The sequence below is a fragment of the Vicia villosa genome, linkage group LG5, assembly GCF_029867415.1.
Source record: "Vicia villosa cultivar HV-30 ecotype Madison, WI linkage group LG5, Vvil1.0, whole genome shotgun sequence".
In the NCBI taxonomy this organism is placed as follows: domain Eukaryota; kingdom Viridiplantae; phylum Streptophyta; class Magnoliopsida; order Fabales; family Fabaceae; genus Vicia; species Vicia villosa.
Window position 1 is genome coordinate 57,724,258 of NC_081184.1, and position 26,013 is coordinate 57,750,270.

A 26,013-nucleotide genomic window follows, 5' to 3' on the forward strand; every position below is an offset into this window, starting at 1 on the left:
AATCAAAACTGGAGCTCTAATTATCTGATCGACTAGTTCTAGTAATCGTCGGAAAGCTAAGAGAAAGAGCTACAATTCTCGTGTTGGAGTCGAAGTTAGATTCGGAATGCATATTCTCTAGAATTTCGTTTGAAGTTGCAGCAATAGTTTTTTTATTTAGTTTTGGGTCATTGGTATTGGGCTGGGTTATGTTTTAACCCAGTTGGATTGCAAACTGGTTGTCTTGTTTTTCCCTAATACCCCAGCAGCCGAAGACACTATTTTCCTTATCACAATTCATGAATTTCTTGGACGTTTTGAAAAACTCATGGAGAACTAAGTCCAAGGGTTGATCTATTGTTCATGTTCCACCGAATCTTTGAGGTTTTATAATTTTTAATCCCAATTCCTTTCCCTTTCAATAATCTTCTATATGTGTTGCATGCTTAATTCAATTCATACATAATATTATTGATTTAATTCGATTGGTTTATATTCCTTGATCTGTTTCGCGATTTACCGTTGCTTTATCGTTAACTTGCGTATGTCAAATCATGTTTGCTTAAATCATGAGTGCTGAATCCATTTGCTTTATTCGGGTAATAGGAATATAAACCGTAGAGTACCAATTTCACTTGTTTATTGTTGCTGTAATCGAATAGGGAATAGAATTCTCTTAGGGATTAGATTTATGATTACCAATGATAAATGGGGAACCTAAATAGTAGAACAACTTGTTTTATAATCACTATTCAGAATCACTTAATTGCAATTTCTTTATTAATACAATCCTAAACCAAACCCCCCATCGATTCTGATTAGTTGATAATAAACAATAATCTTTGAGAACGATATTCGAGTCATTTGTCGCTATTTACGGTCTTTTCAAAATAACTCGTTTTTTATCTGTGTGCGACAGCTGATCAAATTGGTCCGTTGCCGGGGATTCTTATCGTTATTAACTGATATTAGAGTCATAGATATAGTGTTCTCGCGTTTAGGCCGTAGCTTCCTCACGGTTTTGGCCAATTCGCGTTTAGAGTAAAAAAATCGGTTTTTGGAAAAATTATGTTCGATTTTAAAACTTGTTTTGCCTACTTGGAGCAAAAAAATCATGCGATCAATATTCAACGAAATGAAAAGCTTGTTTTGCCTACTGGGAGAAAAATTATGTTCGATTTTAAAACTTGTTTTGCCTACTAGAAGAGTAAGGGAATTCGACCTCAAATTTCCAAATTCCTCTTTTTTCTATTTTTAATTAATTTTTTACTGTTTTTACAAATTCAAAAAAATCCAAAAAAAATCTCAAAATTCTTATTTTACTTCAGTAGATTAAATTTTGTGTTTTTGTATTTTTCTGAATTTATTTTAATCGTTTTTCTTCTTTCTATTTGTTTCTTCCTGTTTGGGACATAGTTGGTATTTCTGTGTTTGTTGATGACATGACTGAACAAAGAACTTTGAGGCAGTTAGTTGTCCCTGATGTGAACTATAATGGTTTATGTATTGATTATCCTGCATCTGATGCACCTTTTGAATTGAAATATGGTTTAATACATTTGTTGCCTAGGTTTAATGGTTTTCCAGGTGAGGATCCGCATCAGCATCTGAATGAATTTCAGGTTGTGTGCTTTGCACCTTCCGAACCTTCACTAGAGGATATTGTCAAACAAATGGTTGCAAATAATCTCTAGTATCAACAACAAATAGATTCTACTTTTCTGACTTTGCAAACACAAATTGGACAACTTGCCACTTTGATGAATGTCATGCAGCAAGCTCAAGGATCAAACCAACAACCCTTGGAAGAGCAATCTATTTTTCGAATAGAGTTTCTTTCTAAAACTGTTGATGATACTTGTATTGATTTGTTTGCAGATGATTTTCCATCATTGTCTGGTTTTGATGATGTTTACTCTTATGATGTTTGTACTGACATTAGAATTTGCTCTATTTGTGTTGAAATTGAGACTGCCTTGCAACTTGATATTCTTACTGCAGATGAGGTTGAAAATGAATTTGTTCATGAAGATGAAGCTCTCGACACCCCGACTTCCGGAAAAAAATCATCCATCGAACAACCATATTCCCAAGAGTTGAAACCAATTCCTAAAAATCTTAAATATGCTTATTTAGAGATGAATGAAAAGCTATTGGTTATAATTTCTTCTAACCTTGATTTTGATCAAGAAAATAAGCCATTGCAGGTTTTGAAGAAGCATAAGAAGGTGATTGGGTGGACTTTGATCGAAATTCTCGATATTAGCCCATCTATGATTTTGCATAGGGTCTCAATTGAAGGGGAAGATGAAACAAAAATAGTGAGGCAGCTCCTCAATCTTTTTGAAGATGTTGTGGAAAAGAAGATCACATGCCCATTCAACACTTTTATTTATCGAAGATTCTTCTTTGATCTTGGAATAAAAGGCGAAGGCACTAATAAAAATTTCAAGTTCAATGGACATTACTCAAAGCTACTCCATGAGAGGCCCACTTTGGAAGAAGAGAATGTAGAAGATCTATCTTTAGGAAATACTGCTTATGTGATCAGTTATCCTCCTTGACTATTCGGGTGTGTTCTTTTCTTTCTCTCACTCTTAATTTATAATTGATTTCTTTTCATTGAGGACAATGTATGTCTTAAGTGTGGGGGAGAGAACCTTTTGTTTCTTCTTTTCCTTTTGTTTTTACTTTTGTTTTTTGTTTGTTTTCTTGAATAAAAAAATATGGAATTTGCATGCTTTCTTGTTAGTTATTTTACTACATCTGTGAATATTCTCTCTGTTCTTGGTCGAAAGACTTGTGGTGTGATGGGATTTACTCTTTTTGTGCATTCTTGGTATATTTGTTTAACTAAGATCTAAATTGTACATCACTAGTGATAGATCACTAACCCTTGTGAGATTTCGAGCCTAATAATGGTTAACACATAAAAAAATCCATCTTTTCTTTCTTGTGTGATTTCACTCATGTTTGTTAGTCTCTAGAACTTGAATTGACTCTTGTTGAAACTTTTTGTTTACTTGTGCACACTAAAATGATAAAGGCATGTTGTTTTGTTTTATTTTTAACCAGTTAGCCAAAAAGCCAACCTTAACAATATTATCCCTTTTTTTGGAAACCCCTTTTGATCCTATTATCCTTTTTTGTGTTTAAAACTCATTACAAGCCGGAAAGTGAAAAACAATGTTTCACCCTATTCAAGGGGTTAGAAGAGTCTTGTATGAGAGTTGTGTGGGGTTGAACATTATGCTTATGATGATGTTGTTATGATGTTGGTAGATAAAAAAAAAAAGAAAGGAAAAGGAAAAAAGAAAAAGATTTAAAAGAAAAAAAGAAAAAAAGAATATAGAGAAGGTTGTCAATCTTACTCCTTTTGAAAAAAAGAGAAGAGAATTAAGTTATAAGTTTGTTGTTCAATAGAACTTCCATTTGAGATTTTTTATAGTTCAACTCCCGCAATTTCTTCAATCCTCTTTTAACTCTTTAAATTTTAACTTAGTACCCCTTAGGATATATCTCACCCTGACCTTGGCCAAGCTAAAAAAATAATAAAAGTCCTTTTGATCTTTTGTGTGCAATGTATTTCAATGGTGAATGTTAGAGTCTTTTCAAGTTTATGGTAGTACTAACTTTCAGGATGTGCTTTGAGTGTATACAGTAACCTAAATACTTGAGAGTTGAGTGGAAACAGTTTATCTTGTGAGGATCTTGATACTTTTGATGCACTTTTTGGTAATATGTTTTTCATACTTACTTTGAATGTCACGGTTGAATTTCTCACTAATGTCATGTCTTGAAGTTTAAACTTAGAAGTGTGTTTGCATCTTGTGTCCGGATAACTTTTGAGTTTGCATGCTCTGTTTCATTTTTGTTTTGGAGTTTCTTTGTCTTGAATTTTTAATTTTTCTCGGAGTGCAAAAGTTCAAGTGTGGGGGAATTTGACCAGTGCATTTGGATGCACATTTCTCTATATTTTTACTTTTACATTTTCAAGTTTTAGTTTGGTTATTTTTCCCTTTTAATGAGTTTTTATAATGTAAATTATTTTTACTTATTTAATTTTTGCACTTTATTTTCAGCTTTAGCAGTCTGCACGGAAACGATCATAACTGGAGCTTTAATTATCCGATCGACGTGTTCTAGTAATCGTCAGAAAGCTAAGAGAAAGAGCTACAATTATCGTGTTAGAGTCGAATTTAGATTTGGAATGCATATTTTCCAGAATTGTGTTTGAAGTTGCAGCAATAGTTTTTTTTATTTAGTTTTGGGTCATTTGTATTGGGCCGGGTTATGTTTTGACCCAGTTGGATTGTAAACTAGTTGTCTTGTTTTTCCCTAATATCCCTGCAGTCAAAGACACTATTCACCTTATCACTATTCACGAACTTCTTGGATGTTTTGAAGAACTCATGGAGAACTAAGTCCAAGGGTTGATCTACTGTTCATGTTCCACCGAATCTTTAAGGTTTTATAATTTTTAATCCCAATTTTTTTCCCTTTCAATAATCTTCTATATGTGTTGCATGCTTAATTCAATTCATACATAATATTATTGATTTAATTTGATTGCTTTATGTTCCTTGATCAGTTTCGCGATTTAGCGTTGCTTTATCGTTAACTTGCGTATGTCAAATCATGTTTGCTTAATTCATGAGTGTTGAATCCGCTTTCTTTATTCGGGTAATAGGAATATAAACCGTAGAGTATCAATTTCGCTTGTTTATTATTGTTGTAATCGAATTGGGGGATATAATTCTCTTAGGGATTAGATTTATGATTACCAATGATAAGTGGAGAACCTGAATAGTAGAACAACTTATTTTATAATCACTTTTCAGAATCACTTAATTGCAATTTCTTTATTAATGCAATCCTAAACCAAACCCCCCCCCCATCGATTTTGATTAGTTGATAATAAACAAGAATCTTTGAGAACGATATTCAAGTCACTTGTCGCTATTTACGGTCTTTTCAAAATAACTCGTTTTTGACCTGTGTGCGACAGCGGATCAATGAGATTCACCCTTATTGTTGATTATTTTCAGATTAAAAGTAGCAGCTTGTGCTTGGTGAGGATACACGTAGAGTTATTTTTGTTAGTTCTTTGTGTCGGTGTCATGCTATGGTCTTGTAACACTGGGGAGGGAACGCTTGTTTATTTCAGAGTTGTTTGTTAACTCTTGATTCTAGTTGTTGAATAAATTGTTTTGGTTCTGATGTGGTAATCTGTTGGAGGTGATAACCTATGGTTTTGTTATATTATTCAACTTTTGAATTAATTTCCGATGTGTTAACATGTTTGGTAAAAGAATTAGATTACCGTGTTTCCTCGTGATTATGCATGACATACGTGGTTTTGGATTTTATATGACGAGTTGTAACATCCTTGATACATGTTTACTCTAAAATTTTGTTATATTAATTCTTGGGCTTTAGAAGGTGTTGCACATTCAAGGTGTGTATAAGTATTCAAAGGACCATGGACAAGTACCAAAGCAATTGAGCAAGTACATAATAAGTATTTAACAAGGGATGGACATGTATTCAACAAGGAAGGAACAAGTATTCAACTTTATGGACAAGTACCAAAGTATTATGAACATGTAGCAAAGAGTGATCAAGTATCAAAGTTAATGAACAAGTATCAAGGTCAATGAACAAGTATCAAGGAATTAACAAGTATCAAAGTCAATGAAAAAGTATCAAGAAATGAATGAGTATCGTGTTTAGCTACAAGTAAGCTCAAGGCAATTAGTATGTCAACATCTTTCAAATCAATGAACATGTACAACAAAGGTTAAGCAATTGGGTGACAATCTCAGCATGCTTCAAGGTTAAACATTCCGAAGACTAACATGGCATCAAGATATGCACTCACTCAAGTGTATACACAACTTAAGGTTCAAGCTCCTAAGGGTCATGCCTCAAGGTTTAAGGCCTTATGCTAAAAAAAATTCAACAAGTCATGAAGGAAACAAGTTTTAAACATGCCAAGATACACAAAACTTGATAAACAAGCAAAGCACAAGCTACACAGGGGTAACATCTTTCAAAGGCAGTAGAAAACTCAATAATAAACACCTTATTCAAGGTTCAAACATGCAAGAGATTCACAAGAAAAAAAGACATGCACTACATCAACAAGCTTGACAACCATCCACTTCTAGGGTAAGGACATGGATTTAATTAGCACATGAAACCAACATTTACAAGCACAAAAATGCATTGAAGAAGACTTTTCAAGGTGGATTTCTATAGTTTGTTTCCGTTCTTTCTATTCACGACATGTAAGTCAAATTGAAATCGTTGATAGTTGTCGAGACGTAACTATTGTCTGAAATTTTGTTTCTCTTTTCATTGAATATCAAATTTTCTTTGCTCTATTGTTTTGCTTATTTTTTCCTTATTTTCCACAAATTGAAACACTTCACCATCGTTTGTATTGATTACAAACCAAAAGAATCTGTTATCACAAATAATTGAGATTAAGATTTTATTGTTCATTTTTTTTTCCATTGTTGACTGTGGTGTGAAAATTTAGGGCATTTTGGGTTTCAAAGGGATCTTTTCATTGATTCTTCCATTCCTATTGTATGACTAATTCCTCATAGTAAAGGTGAAATTTATAATACTCTTAAAAACTGTTGTGGGTGTTTGGATTTTGTAAGGAAGGATGATCATTGTCTACATTTGTGCCTAACATATGGAGTTTTTTGTTTTTTGTTAGTTGGGTTTATTTGTAGCTTTACATGAATGGCAGAGTAATTGTCCAGGGAGAATTTGAAGTTTTTGCTAAGTTGGGTTGGTATTTTCTTAGTTTCTTGTGTTGGATGTTGCATCAGGAAAAATTCAATTTCGGTTGTGGTATTTTCATAGTTTACTGTTGTTATAACGTTTTTTTGAAGTTGGCTTGTGATTTTGAATGCTTTTTTAGGTGATAATTTAGTTAAACAGTAATAGTCTTAAGGCCACAATACTAAGTAATTTATACACTCTTATCTTATTATATATGTTTTTGTTTTTGTTGAATTCATGGCAGTATGTCGAGCCGCACTATTAGAGTCGTCGTCCTCATCTCATAAATTAATTAGAATCGTCGTCCTCATCTCATAAATTAGTCATTGTCTTCATTTATGATCTTTGTATTTGATGCCTTTGTTATTTTTATTTTTATAATTTTGTTAGGTGTAGTAATGTGATAAGGGCCTATTTGTTCTCTCTTTTATGCTTGACTCTTTTTTGTTTTAACCAGCTACCTGAGGTTGTGAGAATTTGCACTAGCAACATAGTTTTGATGCACAAAATTAGTACAAAGTCTCCCTACCATGAGTTATTAGCTAGGTAATCTATGTGATACAGTATCATGTCAATATCATAGCATGTCTTTCATTACTCTTTTCCCAATGACATATAGAGTCCCAATGCATATCAGGAACAAGTATCATGTCAATATCATAGCATGTCTTCCATTACTCTTTTTCCAATGACATATAGAGTCCCAATGCATATCAAGAACAAAAATTGTACTTTTTTGTAAAGTTAGAACAATGTAGTTTTACAGCCTTGATATCTACTATTTTATCCATATTAGCCTGCATAAAGTATCTATCGAAATCAAATGAGAGACAGGTTTTATGGACAGGAAAGTACAGACTTCTGTCAAAGTTTGTACCTTAACCTAAGAGAATTATGGATGAAAGCTAACCAATATAGCTAAAATTGAATTAGACCATTAATAGTGGTACTTACATTTAGTTATGAACTATACCATTTTACAGTTGGTCATACTTGTGTTGTATTGTTTTGTCGTGCTTTAGTCATCTATTAACTTGCCAAGGTTTTAGAGTTGATTATACATTTTATTTGGAATTTATCATCTTTGCAAACTCTAATCATTGTTATTTCCTGTTCTTTTACAAACTATGCCTTTTCTCTTCTAAATCACCACACATTTTACAATACTCTGATGTTTTAGTGTGTGTGTGTGTGTTTGTGTGTGTGTGTGTGTGTATATATATATAGATATTGTGTATATTTATTTACTACCTATATTCTAAAAATAAAATTCAATCTATAGGAATTGTTAGTCGTATAACTCTCAAAACATGGGTTGCTATGGAAATCTTCTTAGGATCAATTGCCATTGAAGATTATGACTAAATGGCATCTTCCTTAATTCAAATGTATGCTACAGGCAAGATGTTAATGCTAATGCCTTTTCCAGAGATTTAGAGAAAGTGTTCTCATCTATTAAGGCATGTGAACTGTATCTATCACACATAAACTCACTTGTCAATTTCTTATGCATGACAGCGACTACGTAGGTCAATGTTTACATGTCTGCTAATTTGAAGAGCATTTTTACATTCTTAATTTGTGCCTGCTATTCAAGTGCAGGAGTTGGACACTGAAGTCGTTGTAGCAGCTAGAAGTGGAGCAGCCAGCCAGAAATCTAGCTGCTTCTCTGCTAATGTAGTTGTCGATGAGAGGCAGATGAATGCACTATTTCTTGATGTGGTAAAATATTTTAATTGTGCTAACTGTATTATTTGATGAAGGCTAACTATTATATAGTACTTATGCCATCGTTGTACTCCACAGGTTCGAGTTAGTGAATCTTATGGATTAAAGTTTCCTCGAGAATTTGCGCTTCTCCTGAAGCAGCTTTTGTATTTTGATCGTTACACGCGATTGTTGGCTCCCAATTTGAACATGCTTCAGGATCAGAGGATTTCTATTGCCTCCAACAAAAGAAGCAACTATAGAGAAATTTAATAATAAGTCAGTATATAAGAATTTACGAAATATAGATGTATCGTATTTTAGCTCAAAATATTTTATCTGTAATGTTGTTACTTTTGTATATATAAATGAAATAAGCCATTCTTGTAGTAAGCTTGACTCATTTGGAATATAATAAATTTTCAAATTTCAATTAACACAGTTTTAAAAAATAAACATAAATAGTTACATCCATATACACCAATATCACATTTATACAAGTATTGTATTTTTGATATATGTTTCTAGAAGAGTAAGAAACTAACAACAACAGAGTTGATTAAGCCATAGTTGGTTAAATCTCTTTTCTTTTACTTTTGCAGGAAATATAGTTTACACTTATTGTTTTATTTTAAACAATTACTGTTTTCACTTCTCTATTACTATTGTCTCAACCTCCTCTAATTTTTGTTAATTATTTTTCTCATATGCTGAATGTTATACTTGGACTATTTCACACGTTTTTACATGTCTTTCTTCTACTTTAAAAAAAAAAAAATGCTAAGTGAGTTGAATGTAAATGGCAGTATCAATTGTTTATACTTTTTTTTTATCACCACCGGTTTAGTCCGGTTTGAGATCAGTTATGACATCAAGTGGTTTCAGTCTCCTCCCGATCTAACACTAAATTGAAATAAATGCCTGTTGCATTTTTGTGTAATTTAGCATTAATCAAAAATATATATTTTTTTATTTATTTAATTTTTATCAAATCATATCAATTCTATTTGTTTAATATCACTAAAAAATGCTAATTAATATTTTTTTAATTTTAATAAAATTAAAATTTTATTTTATCAAATTAAATAATACCAAATAGCCTTGCAAACAATTAACCTTTTATTTCACGGGTCACTATCAACACAATACCTAATTTTCATAATACTATTATCTTATTAGTAAAACTTTTTTTAGATGGTTAACACAATATAACTTATCAACATTGACCATAGGGTCTACAACAACAACAACAACAACAAATTCAACAACATATAACTTATCAACATTGTAGCACACAAGTCAAGTAACAACATGGCACAATTAATTCAACTTCTTAATGAAAGCATATTTATTATTTCATCACAATACATCATTATCTCATCATAAGGAAAGTACATATCATCATCTCAATAGCATTGTATCATCATAAGAAAAACATACATCAAGTTATACCACAACATGGTTATGTCAATTCATAGCAAAGAACATACTTCATATGTTAACACTACATAGTTCATCACTTAATCCTAATAAAAATAATAGGAGAGTATATCCTATGAATCATTTTATTACATCATGGTATAGTTCATTGCATTAGCTTTCCAATGCTTTGAATGGTGCATTAATCGGAGTTCGGAAACTCAAGTTATGGCCTTTACAAAAATCTATCAAAAATTGGATGTTGTTCGAGTCAACGCAAGCCTTTATCAGGTCGACCCATGAGTCGACTCATGCTGAAAAAACCAAAAATCACCATTTTCATTCCCCATTCACCTCATACAACAACCACTAACCCTCATACAATTTAAACATCAATTGACATCAATTTAGCACAGATATAAGGTTCCTAAACATGTTTCTAACCATGGGTTCACATACAAACATCATCAAACATGCTTTGATTCACATAATCTTGTGAAATCTACCAAACCCTAACATTTTATAAACTTATGAAATCGAGAGAAGTAGAGATCATACACAATCATATACACAACATTACCCCATCTTATAAACCTCTATCAATTCCACCAAATGCTCTACAAATCATTCATCAACAACATCAAGATTACAATTCTCACACAAACATGGATATTTAATTATGAAGCCTAATCTCTACGATATTCATCATCATGAAAACCCTTAGAGAGTAAGAACCCCACCCTTACCTGGTGATTCTTAGCAAAAGCTTCATCTTCTCCAATGGAGTTCTCCCCCTTTATGCCCTAGCTTTCTCCTCTCTTGTTTCTTCCTTCTTTCACAAATGCCAACTCTAATTCCTTTTTCCCCAATTTCCTCTTGTTCCACTTAAACATATATTTCTATTCTCTTATTGGGCTTGGTATCCATACTCTCCTTTTACTACCACCAACCACTCCATAAGCCCATATAGAATAATCTAATAATTATACTAATATTACCAATATTAATCAACTAATCAACCAACATCAATATAGTAACTTATATCCACATATTCCAACATCTCACAACTTTGACAATTAATTCGAAATAATTTAATTAAATAATTAATTAAATTATCGGGGCATTACACATGCTCTTAAGGTTTAGACATTTGGTCTTCTAGTCTCCAACAAACAATCACAAAAGAGTGGGGAAGAAACAAGTATTCAATTTTTATCCAAGTATACAAGAAAATAGCACACCAAAAGGCATTTCAAAGCCTTATAGGAATTGGGACATGCTTGGGGAAGTATCAAGACAAGTATTTAAATCATGTTAGGACTCACAAATAAGCACAAACTTAGAGGAAACAAACATCAAGCATTGAGTACAAACCTTGAACCTGCAACAACAACTATCTCCTAACTTGATTCACTTGATGTAAAAGATATTATGGAACAAGACTTCCAAATAATAGCATGCTAAATTAACACACCAATTCAAATTATAGGTCAAGAGACCTCCACACCTTTCATGCTTAAAGGAATGTTCATTTGAGGACACAAATATCATCATGACTAGATTCAAACAAAATACAAGGAGGGACTTCTAAAATTTCTTAGCAAGCCTAATATCGATCACCAAAGATTCCCACAAGTGTCTCATATCAACACAACAAGTATTGGTCAAGGAAAGGACAAGCACCTAGCAACTAGCATGGTAAAAAGATTCACATTGAACAAGGAAACGAGTATGACCAAACATCAAAGTTAGAGGTCACTTAGACCTATCAAAGACTCATCATCTATGTCAATAAAAAGTTCCTACATCATTGCATAAATGCATTTCCATATAGGTACAAACAAACAATCATGAACTTTCAAACAAGTAGTGAACGGGTCCTTAAAATCCATTCCAATAAGTATCAAGTAAGAACTTAAGGACCTCAAATTGACATACATTAGATCACCTATGAGGTGTCTAAACATGGCTAAGAGATTAACTCAAACTCATTTGACTTGAGGCCTCAAGTAAGGCTCCCAAGAAAATAGGTCACAACATGAACATATGGCAAGAAAATCTATGGGAAAAATATCACTGTAATTGGAAAAAAAATGGTAAAAATCATGTGAATTACTCTCTCATGTTAAAGAAAAATAAAATTATTTTTTATCACTCTTTAATTCATGCAAAACTGAATTTCCAAGAAAAAGTTATGAAGAAAATACAATTTCCCTAAAATCTGCCCAAGAGGTGTGAAAGTAAAAATGATTGAACATGGTCTCAGTTGAGAGCACTATTGGGCTCCAGATGGGTGGTGCAGAAAGCGTTATTTCTAGGCTCAATACGCTTTTCAGACCCACTAGCCAATTTGATTTCAATTAAACCATAAGTAAAAAAAGAAAAAGAAAAGCCACAGTGGCAGGTGGGAAAGAAATTCCCTCCAATCAGACTGCACCACGCGCAGTCAATGTTTCAAATTCTCAAACTCATACGAAAGAACCCTAGCTCCGGTCCTCTTCCCCGATTAACCGTCACCAGAGCTGGCTAAGAACCACCCAGAAATACAAAAGAGAAATACTCTCCCACTCAGTTTTGCACGTAGACTCCAAATCTGACCTTATATTTCCAAAATACGGCTTGCATCTTGGCTAAAATCCAACATGAATCTAAACAAACAAAAGTGAACATTCAAGAAACATGACATATTCATCATATAACCCAATGCCTACTCACTGTATGGATTCAGATGCATGTGCATGACCTACAACTCCATAAAACTATCTATGAGGAGATCTGAAAGTTTGAGAGAACTTATTACCTAGTGGAGTAGGTCCACCACTTATTGAATCTAGCTTGAAAAATGGAAGAAAATTATCCTGAATCTTCATAAACCTTCATTTATATCAATAGAAGTAAGGAGATAAAGGTAGACTATTTTTTCTTGGCAGCTTCGAAGGGAAAAGTTACGGCTTGAAAGTTTGATGTTTTGTTCTTCAATGGATGAATAACATGGATCTTGAAGCAAGATAATGGAGGTGATGATGATAAGGTGATAGTGATGTTGTTAGAGTCACTACTAGAAAATTTGTTTTTAGTGACCGATTTAGTGACCAAAAAATTTTGGTCACTATAGTGACCGAATTAGCCACCGAAATAAAATATTCATGAGCCAATTTTAATAGGTCACCAAATCGGTCACTAAAATACATCAGCCACCGATTTAGAGACCAAAATTTAGTGACCGAAATTTCAGTCACTGTAGTGACCAAATTAGCCACCAAAATTTGATATTCATGAGCAAATTTTCGGTCACTAATATTTTTTGTTTTGTTTTTTTGTTTTTTTTAATCCTTTTTATTATATTATTATTTCCTTTCCATTTTTTTAAAGATTTTAATTCTCTTTCAATTTTTAATTTTTAATAAAATTTTCATATTTTTTATTGTTTTAACATATAATATATTTGTAAAAAAATATATGTATATATGTTTAAATATAAAATATAACAATAGATGTAAAGTGGTGTAGTGGTAAGTTCTTCTTAAAATATGTGGAGGTCACAAGTTCAATTCCTAGGTATCACAACTTTTTATTTTATTTTATGAAAAAGAACACTAAAATCGGCCACTGAATTCGGTCACAAATTCGGTCTCTAAATTTCGGTCACTAAATTCGTCGCAAATGCTTAGCGACTAGCACTTTTTCAACCGAAAAATAATGGTCACTAAATCGGTCGCTAAACGTTTTAGTGACCGATTTTTAAGCTTTTTCAGTCTCTAATTCGGTCACTAAAAACGAATTTTCTAGTAGTGAGTTTGTTAGAAACTCTAAGAAACTATTTTTCTTGCAAAGTTGTTTTGAGAGAATGAGAAGAATGAAGAGTTAAGAGAGAGGGTGTGGCTGAAAAGTGGTGCGTGGTTCTTTGATTCAGGCGAGGAGATTGAATATATATGGAGGGTGTGAGATGATATGGTGTGGAGAGTAAAGTTTTGAGCTGATTCTTTGTGAACACATAGTGCACAAGTTTTAGGAATTCTCTCTCATGTTATTTGTGGTAATTTCTTTTTGAATGCATGCATGTTGAGGTTTTTGTATGGCCATATGGAGCAATATGTGATGTACTGAGTAATTATGCACCTTTTGAATCGACCAAAGTGGAAAATGAAACCAAAATGCAATGGATAAATCATGTACCATTCGTGACCATGCAACCACCTTTATGTCAACATATCTTGATCTATGGTGCACCATTTGATCTACACTTGGTGTCAATACAAAGAGGACATGGAGGAGAATAATATTGATGTTGAAAATGTCTTGAAACAATGTTTGAATTGATGTGTAAATCACCCTTGAAGTTGTGACACCAAGCTGACTAGAAACACTTGAGAAAATTTTCTAAGTTGTTGGTATGTTGACAACTTCAAGTTAGCCATTTCTAATGATCATATGTTGATGTGTGTTCATCCAATTGCCACAAACTTGAGATCAATGGATAGAGGGAATATCAAAGAGCAATGTTCATATTGATTTTCTTGACTTTCTTGATTTCTTGTGACAAATATTGATAAATCCTTATATAATGATGGGAAAATACATGATATGCTCATAGTTGACTAAATTCCTCAAAAAGTCAACTGTTGTCCTTGTGTACCAGATGGATATTGACCAGTTGAACCAATTCTTGACTTCAATCAACTTGCAATCGTTGGGACCTTTTGAATAGCACATGATGGACATAATGGCACCTAATATCATATTTTGACTTATGAAATCATGTTTTGGTCAAAAAGTCAACTCTTGGTTGACTTTGACCAAAACCCTAATTTGGAGCCAACTGAATGAGCATTGCTTGTAGCTTGAATCAATGATCTTGAATGCAGTGATTATGAAACCCTAGCTTGTTGAGGAGATATGAAGGGAGTATACTGGGGTATTGAGGCCTCATCCCCCCTTTTGCTCAGATAAACCTTCCATGGAGGCTTAGATAAAACTCTTATCTTGATGACTTCTTAAAGAAGAAGAAGAAGAAGTGTATGAACTTGTGACTTGATGAAGGCAATTTCATGATGGATAGATGATCAATCCTCAACCTTTGTTGAGTATGATATCATTTTCTTTGGATCAAAAGATCACATTTCAAGATCTTGAATCTCTTGGGCATTCGGAAGTCCAATGTTATGTATGAATGCATGATCATGACCTATTGAGGTATACAAATTAGTATGATTCAAACCTCTTTAAGGTTAAAATGAGAGGGAAAATTTTGGGGTGCAAGAATACCACGTACGTGTCGATATACAAACTTGAGTTTTATGTAAAAACTGATATTTAATGCATTGACATTCATTTTTAATGCATGATACCTTTTCCAAATATGTTCATGCATTCTAAGATCCCAAATGCAAAGGTGCACATAATGACTCAGAGATACCATTAAATGTACAAAAATGCTAAAAATTTCCTAGTTTTAGTATCATGCAAAAGATCTAACATGCAAGTGCACTCACACCTGCTCCTGAGAAGGTGAAATTATTTCTTTTGACGACTTTACATAGTCCATTTCTATGAGAAACTATGAATCTGTTACTTGCTTTTGAAAATCTATTGGTTTCTTTGACCTAATATTCTCCTAGGAGGATAGTTTATATGATTGGATTAGATGTGACATTAATGGCGGCTCTATCTTTTTGGATGCTTGCTGGTGGTTGTCGCGCGTTAGGAATAAACGGTGTCTTGCGAATGAAGTGATATCTTTCTATACTTTGAAACTCATCACAGTGAATAATGGTTATATGTTAGCTAACTGTTTTCTCAAGCATAATATGTCTTATCCAATGAGAACGTTCACGTGAAATGCACATAAAGGAAGTAATATGAATTTGAATATTGATGCCAGTAGCCTCGGTAATCCCGACATCATGGATTTTGTTGGATTAATTCGAAATATCGATGGTGCTTAGGTTTACTATTTTATGGATAAAATGGTGATTCCAACATCTTTCATGCTGAGCTAATGGCACTATATATATCATGGTTTGTGTATTGTAATGCCTCAGACTGCTTTCGGGATGAACGAGTGACCCCACAAACCAAGTCAAGCACGCTTAACTATGGAGTTCTTATGGAACCGGCTACTGAAAAGAAGATGCATCTTGTTGGTATAGGTAGTACCCATCAATCCTTATAATTTTTCCTTCAACCATGCAGTCCCATACCTACACGACCTCAGGATCCCTCTTATTCCAATGTGGCGACCATCCAAGCCCCATTGGCCTCAGGTGTTACATGCGGTGCAACCACCCCTCGCCTTCTTCAGCCTCGGGTGTTACATGTATTACCTGAGAACTTGACATCAAAGACATGATCTGTTATTTTGACTTTAACTTTGCTATCAAGCTTATCTAAGAGACTATTAATGCTTCACATCACTATGCTGCAATTATTTACAATATTAAAAAGTTTCTCTCTAAATACTGACGAGTTTAAATATTTCATACTCTTAGAAGGGAAATGTTTGTGTTGATTATCTAGTAAAACATGGAATTGGTAATGATGTGATGTACCGATTTTTTGCGGAGTCTCATGTTGAAATCACCACTCTTCTCCTAACTGATGCTAGTAGGACTTTATTTTTTAAACAACTTTTAAAATAATTTTCTAATTTTTTTATTTTTCTTTTCACACTATAAAAATATTGATTTGTTTTTCTTCTTATTTTCCAATATATGAGTCTAAAAGAGAGTGTTTCTTTCTCTTTCTTTTGAATGCACATTACCATGTCTATGTGGTTTTGTCTATCCAACATAGATTATAATTCGAGTGGTTGCGTTGAAATGGATATTGCATGGGCTGGGCTTGTTTGGTTTCGTCTGTCCCTTTTCTTTGGTGTTGGTTATTTTTATCTGGATTATTATGGTATGTAAACTCTGATATAGCTTTTTGTCACAATAACTTGCATTTTTCCATTGGGTATAGTTTTGGAGGGTCCCAGGAATGTAACATCACATGAATTGAGATTGTCAACTAGTTTGGAAGGTGATCACATGAATTTTTTACAGTACTTTCTCCCTAGCTATAAATTGCTAAAAAAATCTCAATTTTAGTCATCTTACATTTAGACTTAATAGAATTTTATACAATTCGATACATTTAGACTTTTCCTTTAGTGATATAATAAAAATAACACATATTTTTTCATTTCTTTGAATATGGTTTGCTTTAAGTTGTCATTGAAAAATAAATTTGAAAGAGAGAATCAAGGTGTCATATCTCAATTTTGCTATGAAGGATAGAAAAACACTTAGAAAGGGGGGGGGGGGTTTGAATAAGTGTAGTCTAAAAACTTGAATGATAAAAACAAATTGCACAGTTATTTTTATCCTGGTTCGGTGTTAACTAAACTACTCCAGTCCACCCCCACGGAGTGATTTACCTCACCTGAGGATTTAATCCACTAATCGCAACAGATCACAATGGTTTTCCACTTAGCCCACGACTAAGTCTTCTAGAGTATCCTAATCACAACCTGATCACTCTAGGAACAAATGCTTAGACACAAGCTAATACTTTCTTAGAGTATCCTAACCACCACGTGATCACTCTAATTACAACTGCTTAGACACAAGCTAAGATTTCCTAGAGTATCCTGATCAACACTTGATCACTCTAGTTACTTACAAATTAATGTAATCAATTCTAAGAGTATTACAAATGCTTCTGAAAAGCTATAATCACAACACTGATATTTCTCTTAACGTTTAAGCTTAATCTCACTAATATATTACAACAGCAATGTAGTGAGCTTTGATGAAGATGAAGTTTCTGAGCTTTTAATTTGAACAGCATTTCAGCAAGTTATTCAGAATTCGCCAGAATCGTTAACCTTGCTTCTCATCAGAACTTCATACTTATAGGCACTTGAGAAGATGACCGTTGGGAGCATTTAATGCTTTGCGTGTTCCGTACAGCATTGCATTTAGTGTTTCACGCTTTTGTCAACTACCTCGAGCCTTGTTCACGCTGTGTCTACTGACGTTGCCTTTAATAGCTTCCAACGTTCCTTTTGTCAGTCAGCGTAGCCTGCCACCTGTACTTTCTTCTGATCTGATGTTTGTGTATACAACGTGTGAATATCATCAGAGTCAAACAGCTTGGTGCATAGCATCTTCTTGTCTTCTGACCTTGAAGTGCTTCTGAGCGTGATACCATGAGAACTTCAGTGCTTCTGCTTCTGAACTCAAGTTCTTCTGATGCTTCCATAGACCCATGTTCTGATTCTGCCTTGACCATCTTCTGATGTCTTGCCAGATCATGTTCTAATGTTGCATGCTGAACCTTCTGAGTCAAAGCTTCTGAGCGCTGATTTGTGCATACTCTTTATATATATTTCCTGAAAAGGAAATTGCAATGTATTAGAGTTGTCATACCCCAAAATTTGCCCTTATATATCTGCCAATGTCATGTTATTTCAAACAAGCGCAATGACCTAGCTGATAATGAGTTGGGTATAAGGAGTTGCCTATGTGTGAAGAGGCTTGAGTTCGAATCCCACCACCTCTTTTATTTTGACATTTTTGTCTTTTTATTTTTTTTTTCTCTCGTTGTTATTACTATTTTTTTAAATTTTCTATAGTTATTAGTATTTTAGTTTTTTTTAGTCACTTCATTTAGTTTTAAATTTGGTTTCTTAGTATTTTTTAGTTTTAACTAATTTTTCTAGAAATTTTAGATTCTAGTGTTATTATTATAAAAAATAAAACATATATATAAGATTTCTTTTAAGTAGTAAAGTTTTAAGTTTTTATAATTTTTGGTATGTTTTATTCTTGTTATAAGAAAAATATTCATCAAATCTTTTCACTCCTAAAACTTGCAGATACACTGTGAATCCAAGATTACGTTGCAAAAATGTCCAAGATCAATTCCAATTCCAATCATAATTATAATTCCAATCATTGATTCTTTCCTTTTTTGTTAACCTAAACAAGCTACTATATAAACATAACCATCACAAGTATGTAGGAGGAGGAATTTTCATAAGGATTCTGCAGCCTGAAGAACACGTTAAAACTCACAAAAGCTCCAACAAAATTCCAAAAAAACTTGAAATCGGTTTCTGAGTTTGAGGATATTTCAGGAACTTTTGGACGTTCATCAGCGATCATCGCAAGTCTAGGAAGGTCCCCCAAGCGTTCTTGAATCCATTAGCATCCGGAACCACCACGAAAAACTCACGGTTTGCGTTTACTTTGTTTCAATTTGATTCCGCGCATATATTCATCATATACTGCATATGAACATATATTCTGAATTGTGATGATGTTTAGAAGCTGTCTGTGTTATTCAATTTGTGTTTGGTCGCGAATTAGAGACTGTGCCATGGCTAGGGTTAGAGTTCAAGAAATTGGGAACGTTGTTTTTCAAGGAAAATTAGCCCGAATTGAGGGCACTATTGAATTCGGAAGATGATTTTACCTTGATCCAAGGCATCATCTGGAATTGATTTGCATTATTTTTTGAGTTTGATTCGTGCAGGTTTATAGCCACACAAGAAGAACCGTTGCTAAAAGTCTGTGTTCTTTTAAAGAACGAAGGTCGAAGATGAACAGTGAGGGCTCCAAGTTTTTTTGTTTGAATTTATGTCTTTATTTTCATATATTATTTAACAAGGGCATATGTTAAACAAGCAAGCGCATCTGGTTGGTTTGGTAAACGCATTTGCTTCTTCACACAAGGGTCCAGGGTTCGATCCCTGGCCCTTGCAATATTTTTTCAAATATTTCTCCTGCAGATTACATGCACCTCCATCTTCAAGGATTACCATGCGCCTCCCATCTCTAGCCATTTGATCAGCAACTCCCAAGATCTAACGCCTGTGAGGACTCAAGCACACCATGGACACTCACTTGGCAACCACACCAGATTAAAAGTTAAGTTTTCTAACTTTTTTTCTTCTTTTTTAATTATACAACATTTTGTTTTTATTATTTACATTATTCATATGGTTTTCCAAAAAAAAACTTTCTCTTAAAAATATTTTCTCTCTTAAATTCTTTTTTTTTCTTTTATAAAAATATCATAATAAATAAAACATTTATTTATTTTAATTAGTATTGACAATGTGACTTTTAACTGTCTAAGTTAAGTTAAGTTAATTTGTTTAAATTATTTAATTAATTTTAATAAACTTTTATTAATTGATAAAAATATATTAGGGTTGATATTTAATCGAAACTCTATTTTCACCGATTTAATTAATTAGGTTAAAAACCATAAATTAATTAAATTGACTTTATTTATTCTATTAACCAGGGTTAACTTGCGCCCTAATCAGGGTTTGCCACGATCATTCCCTACACTGAAATCTTTCCTTTATGCATTTTTCAGGGTTTGCTTTTCGAAATTCTCCGACTACGCGCTATATCAATCAAAAAGCTAAGTTTCAGTCTTTATTTTATTTATTTATTTAAATATTATTTTACTTTTAATTTATGCTTTATAGATTAATCTAGGATTTATTCTTAAATGCCAATGAATTGTCCATACACTCACTTCCTATTATCTTCCTGCTAATTCCCAAATGTTCAGAGTCAATGCTTCAGGAAACCCCCGAACCGATAATGCACTCACCCAGCTTTTATTTACCTTCTTTTTCAGGGTTGTCGATCGCCAAAGCTACGTTATTGGTAACCCTGAACCCTATTTTTTTTATGCCTTTTATTACTTGTGTCAACCCTGATAAGGGATCCGCTGGTTACAATTTCCCGCCCCCTTTATTGCTTTATGTTATTATATACTGCGTGGTTAGTAATCTTAGGGAGTGCAAGCCTTAAATTGAACTAGAATAACTAATTAAAAGATAAATATCTGAATATAATCACGTGATTGGTGCACACACGCACGCTTTTGGGTAACCTCTCTGTTGCCTTGTTGCCTTGTTGCCTGTTGCCTTGCTGCCTTGTATTTTGTGCAGAATAGCCCGTCCCTCGAATACGAGGATACCTCAGCCATGTTGCCTTGATTAAAGGTCATGGTCCCTAAATGATGCTGCCTTCGATACACAAATGACCTCGACCCTCGGAAGTTGCCTACGGAAAAAGGCTGAGGTATCTTCTGGTTGCCTAACAAAAATGGCTTATTCTGATCCTCGCCTTAGACTACCTGCCCCTCTATGGCATGGGACAGTCTTATGGCAAAGGATGCTTCGACGACCCTTCAACCTCCAAACGAAAGGCTTCCTGCCCTCTTATGGCAAGGATAGACCATTTCATTCTGAAAGGCTAAAAAGAGACCTATCATCTGAGTTTAAGGTAATTGCCCCTAATTGCTTTGCAATGCTCAAACTTTCATTATATTCTTTCTCATAATTTTTCAAAAGGGCAACGCTCATTTACGAGCTAAAGTCCCTATCTCTTTCATCTACATTCCCTAAACAAACGAGCAAGCAAAGCAATTAAGAGCCCATGGAAAACCATGGATGCAAAGGGTGCCTTACACCTTCCCTTTGCATAAATTACCCCCCGAACTTAGATTTCTTAAAAGGTTTTTTTTCTGCTTCTTTTTGCCTTTCTGATTTAGTTTGGATAAAATAAAAGTCGGTGGCGACTCTTGCTTAACCGCGACATTTCGATCGATAAAAAGTCAGTTCACCGTGTTACAGAACTGGCGACTCTGCTGGGGACAAATTTCGATAAAAGAGGGGTTACCTTAAAAGTTTAGGAATCACTTAAATGTTTTCTATTGTTTGCTTTGTTTGCTTTACTTTTGCAGGGCTGTTTTGGGAATTAACTGAAGGATGAATCCTACACCCGGATTCAAGTACATCTAAGATAAGAAGTGGCATAGTCATGACGACCTCCTTCATGTATGTGGAGGATTGGTCAATATGAGAGTTCACGCTTAAGTTAGGCCTCTATGGGTGTTTGCATGCTTCTCTTGTATGAGGGAGGTTCGTGCGGATGTCTGTGGGTGAGTCGGAGCTTAAGGACCTTTAGTTACCTTTAACCCATCTTGACTTTTAGGAACGTAGTGGGGGGACCACTCTTGATGTATGTTGAGAGCATAGTCGCTACCCAATACTACAACTCAGATAGGTTCTTTCTCAAAGTATCATTGCATGGTATGTATGTATCATGTTCGAGGGTGCTTTAGGAGGGCTGACAATTCTGGGTAACTCGGTAGAACCTGTTGCTGATATCATCTCTATCCTTAGAAATACCTTTGGGGAAGGGTACCTCACATGATCTAAACTCCATGCAAGCCGAGCCTAAGGAAATTGTGTGACTTGTGTGACTTATGTGGCTTGTGTGACGTGTTTGTGTTTGCTACTAACCTTCGTTTCCTTGCAGGTTTTGTTAAAAGGACTTGTTTGTCCTTACTATCCCACACTATGCCTAATGAACTACATTCGCATAACATCATGACATCATAAGCATAACATGATTTAACTAACCCTTTCAAGGATCTTAGGGATTTAGGGCGCACAATTTCAGGTGCTCTTATCAAGGACTGAATTCCTATCTAGGGGCAAGAGGATTTATTTTCCTCTAGCCACATGCCTTCCAATTCAAAGACCCAATACCTATCAAGGGGCAAGAGGATTTATTTTCCTCTAGCCATGTACCTTCAAATTCAGAAGTCCCCGAATCAGAGGCTATGACCCACTGGATATGGTGAGCTTGATTCCCATAGAAGAACATCCAAAAATCAGAGTTCTTCAAACGAAGAAGCGACCAAATCGTTTTTGACGTTGCTAACTAAATTTCCAGAGATCCTTGAATATATTGCATCTGGATTCATAACATTGCATCACAGGATCCCACCACAGGTTTCTTACCTCCTCGCTGTTTATTTCAGCATCATGAATCTCGAGCAATCAGTCAAAGACCTTCAAGCTCAGAATGCCCAATTTCAAGATCTGATCCTGAACTTATCCAAGGGGCAAGACGAGCTGAAAACCCTTATGGCTAAGAAGGAGAAAAAGACCAAGAAGCCCAAAGGAGTGATCAACCTGGGAAGAAGATTCAAGGGTCGTCCCAAGAAGGCTGCAGAAACAGTTCCTAAAGATGACGAAGAGGAAGAGGAAGGAGATGATCTTAGTGTCAAGAACAATCCGGGAAGCCATGTAGGTTCTGATGGCCAGGAAGAAGAAGAAGAAGATGAGTATCCTCAAAATGAGGATTATGCTGATGAGAAGTATAGACTACTAGAAGAGCGCCTGAGAAGCGTGGAAATTCAGAAGGTACCTGGGCTGGATTTTGAAGAACTAGGACTCGTTCCTGGGGTAGTTATTCCTCCAAAATTCAAAAATCCCGCCTTTGCTAAGTATGATGGAGTCTCTTGTCCCAAGATGCACTTGAGGTCTTATGTAAGAAAAATTCAGCCCCACACTGCAGATAAGAGGCTCTGGATCCATTTCTTTCAGGAAAGCTTATCTGGAACTCAACTCGAATGGTACTATCAATTGGAAAGTACCAACATCCATACTTGGGAAGATTTGGTTGTTGCTTTCTATAAGCAATACCAATATAATTCCGATCTCGCACCAACTCGCATGCAACTACAAAGCATGTCTATGGGACCTAAGGAAAGTTTCAAGGAGTATGCTCAGAAATGGAGAGATCTAGCTGGAAGAGTAAAACCTTCCTTAGCTGACAGAGAAATGGTAGATATGTTTATGAATACATTGACTGGCCTTTTCTATAGCCATTTGCTGGGAAGTTCGTCATCTGGATTCACTGAGCTTATACTGACTGGGGAACGTGTTGAGAATGGCATCCGAAGTGGTAAGATTCAAACCGCTACATCCTCAGGTATTACAAAGAAGCCTCTCAGTGGGAAGTTAGATTCAAATAATAACCATGACCAATCTGTTGGGGCAGTTTTGATCTCCACACCGACATCTCAGAGAAGTCGTCAAAGCACGCAAGACACGCCTAAGCGTCAGTTCACAAAGATCAATATGTCACTGGCTCAAGCACTACAACACATGTTGAAGTTAGAGTTGATCACTCTAAAGGATCCCCCTAAGAATCCTAGCACCTCTGCTCGAAGCTATAATCCTAACATGAGGTGTGCATACCACTCTGATAGTCCTGGTCATGATACGAATAGCTGCTGGACATTGAGGAACAAAATCCAAGATATGATCGATGCGGGAGAAGTTGAGTTTGACCCTCCTGAGACTCCTAATGTAACTGCTAATAATGTGGATAGCTAGAAGGATAAACTCTTAATCATTAGTTTTACTTTCATTTGCAAATTTCTATTCTGTTTGTTTAAACATTCGAATTATGATAGACATTATCTTATTTTAATAATCATCATCAGTGCCTTGCATATGTTTGTCTTGAATAATTTATTTCGCTATCACTCATTTTAAAATTATGTCTTTACTCTGCATGTGTTTTGTGATATTCAACTCCTGCTAAGCTGTAAGCCTTTTAAGAGAGGATGACGAAAACGATACCGCAACCTCATACAGTATGCTTTTGAGCGGACTATGCTGACGATGTACAGGCATTTGTTCAATTCCTAAACAGTGGAGATATAAGGACGTTAATCCCTCGTCAACCCCTTTGAGCCTAAGGAGTAGAAGTTTTCTTTCTCATACAAATTAAAACCCTTGTTCATAACCTGGGGCAGGGTAGTTCTTAATTAATTTGGTTGTGCATTCTATTTCAAGAGAATCATTCAGTACACCTTTCAAGAGAGGTTTCAATCACAAGCGTTCATCCGCACACATCAAAGAAGTGTTGGAGGTGTCAATCAAAAGCCAATGATGGTTCATCAATCATTAAGCAAAGCAGTCAACATCTTTCAAAAAAAATGAATGAAAAAACACATATGCAAAGAAAAGCCTGCTAAGTCAAAATCAAAAAGATGATTTAGGCAAAAATCAAGGCATCCCGCTGACTGTAACCTCAAAATAGACAGTTCAGGCAAAAGTTAGGGATATCAGAAGATGAGAAAAGAGAAGTCAATAAATTCTCGAACAAACACAAAGTTGTAACTACCAAAAGGAAGAAGTGACTGCCATCTCAAAAGTTCTCTGTGCTGGTGAACTATCATCATTATCAAAGACGCAAATCCAAAAGTCTCTTGGAACCTGAATGCATAAATTGAATTAACTGAGCTTAGGACTGAAGAATATCACAAAGAAGGGGATGGGTATAAATAAATTTTGAGCCATTATCCTTTGTTTCTTAAACCGTGAACCAAGCCACGTTACAACCCTTGAAAGTCCTAACTGAAGCATGGTTAGTTCGAAAGCATACTGTCACCAAAAAGGTATCCCGACTCCTTAAGGTTTACTACAAATGTTAAGTTGATATCCTGTTTTTATAAACATTACATTGTTACGAATAGCATGTTTTTACAAATATCACGCTTTTACATCTCTTGTTTTAATGTTTTTCAAAAAAACTCAAGACAAACGTATGCATTGCATCTCATGAATTCATTATTAAACAAATCCTGCTACATAATTTCAAATGTTAGCAACAGAAAGAATTTGCACAGGGTACAACTAATGACTGAAAGTTATCCCGACAGACAAGATTACCCCGAGAAGCAATGTCTCCTACGTATACAAAGGGCATGGCATGTGTTGCCCAAGCAATCTGGGGCAATCAAGTCAAGATTCCGAGAATCTCTCAAGGATGCCAAAACAATCAGGGGCATCATCCTAAGTTTATGATTACTGGGGGCATGTCACTCATAGTAAAGTCCTCGCGAGGCGAATCTTTCCAAAGTTCCTACTAACTAGGGGCAAATCTATGCAAGTCCAGTTTTACATCTTGATCAATACTCAGTGGCGTGTCCTAAATCAAATGGTGGTTACTATAATACTGGGGGCAATGTTCAAGGCATCCATGCTTCTCCACAGAGTTGACCTCACAAGATCATATCCCCACAGAGCATTCCTCAAGAGGATACCTTCAAACATACTCGTCCCGATAAAGACATGGCTCCCCAACAGAGTTTACGCCTTCAACACTACCAGTTCTCCAAAACTTTTGCTCTCCTCCAACATGGTGTATTAATATCTCTAATCCCCAATCAGGGTACATCAAGTAAGCAAAATCAAAAATCCCCCAGCGGAGCATATTCAAAAACAAGATCAAA

The 26,013-nt window shown here is 34.8% G+C and overlaps 1 pseudogene; it reads left to right on the plus strand.

The window, feature by feature from the left end:
* The first annotated feature begins 8,064 nt into the window (after nt 1-8,064).
* On the plus strand, nt 8,065-8,757 carry LOC131606653 (uncharacterized aarF domain-containing protein kinase At5g05200, chloroplastic-like; annotated as a pseudogene).
* Nucleotides 8,758-26,013: the final 17,256 nt, after the last annotated feature.